We start from the raw sequence: 1,397 nt of genomic DNA, 5'->3' as shown, positions 1-1,397 counted from the left end.
ATCCCATGAGATTCAATAGAGGTGTTTGGGGTTTTTTCTTTTCGCTAGATGAGGGAAAAAAAGCTGTGCCTCACCCCAAAGGAAAAATAAAAACCCTCCTGCAGCACTGTCTTTCCCGGCTAAATGCCCTAGTAGAGTCCCATATATGGACAGGAGGGGGTGAGGGTGAGACCTGGGGTGCAAGGCCAGGGCTTTAAACATGTGCTGTGTCTGGTTGAGAGTTGCCAGGCTGCCAGAGCTGCTGCCTTCCCCTGAGGACCCAGTAGTGCCAGGCTGAGACACTCTGGAGATTCTCCTGCACCAGAGTCCCTGTCAGTGTCACCACCAGTAGCTATGGTCTTTCCACAAGGATCTAGAGTGGCACATAGGGTTGTATCACCCTCCATGGCCCATGAGACCTGCTGTCTCCCAGTGAGATGTCCCACCAGTTGCTGGGGACATTAAAGAAAGCAGTGAGGAGGGAATGGTGTTGCTGGGCTTGGGAAGTGTCTTGGAGGTGGGACCTCGAGGGCTTGGTGAGATGTGTGTCCTCAGGGGAGGAGGTGGTGGGCCCGGGGAGAGCCCACAGCCCACCAGGATGGCCGAGTGGTGAAGGCGTTGGACTTAAGATCCAATGGGCACACGCCCGCGTGGGTTCGAACCCCACTTCTGGTAGGAACCTCCTTTTCCTCCTGGTCCAAAATTCCCACCCCAGCTTTTGAAACATCAGCTGAGAACAGGGGTGGGAGCTCTGGGTCCTGTCCCTGGGAACAAGGCCATTCAACGCCCAGCATGAGGGCCCTGGTGGGACTGGGCCACCCTACCATCCAGGCTGGATGTGTGCAGAGACACGAGCCAGTCCCCCTGGCACACAGGCTGTGGATCTCATCTTTCATGCAGGGAGTGCTGAGACCGTTGTGGGCTTGAATCCCACATGCTCCCAAAATAGCAACTTGTTTTTCCTGTGGTAGAAATAGAAAAACCTGACTACCCAGAAGGGGGAAAAAAAAAGGTGTTGAATGCTAAACAGCTCGGGCAAGTCACAAGTGGAAACCAGTGCAAACAAGTGGGTTCAGGGGGATGGGCTTGGGGTCTGTGGTTTGTTCCTATTACCAGCTCTGCTCCGTGACCCCAGACCCATTTCTTGGCTCACCCAAAACAACATTTGGCACTCTCCGAGGGGATTGGCAGTGTCACAACTCCCTGGAGGAAGCCAGCATGGCAGGAAGGGGTTCCTGATTCTGCTGGTTAGATTTGGGAAATACATGAGGAGCTGAGAGCTGATCCTCTGTTTCACAGTGTCACTTATGCCATAGTCTGTCTTGGGTTCGTGCCTACGAATGCTCATGAGATCTTTGTTCCCTTCCTTGTGTGCATGGATGGGCACCAGACATTTCCCTCAGTAGAGGGTTAGGCTG

General features: G+C 53.9%; 1 non-coding gene across 1 annotated transcript; it reads left to right on the top strand.

Annotated features, from left to right (window-relative positions):
- Window positions 1-571: 571 nt before the first annotated feature.
- TRNAL-UAA lies at window positions 572-654 on the top strand. Its single transcript has one exon. It is a non-coding gene; the product is annotated as a tRNA-Leu (tRNA).
- The last annotated feature ends 743 nt before the right edge of the window (window positions 655-1,397 follow it).

The sequence above is a fragment of the Manacus vitellinus genome, unplaced genomic scaffold (genome assembly GCF_001715985.3).
Source record: "Manacus vitellinus isolate BGI_N305 unplaced genomic scaffold, ASM171598v3 scaffold_14_pilon, whole genome shotgun sequence".
NCBI classification, from domain to species: domain Eukaryota; kingdom Metazoa; phylum Chordata; class Aves; order Passeriformes; family Pipridae; genus Manacus; species Manacus vitellinus.
This window is presented reverse-complemented; position numbering and strand designations above follow the sequence as displayed.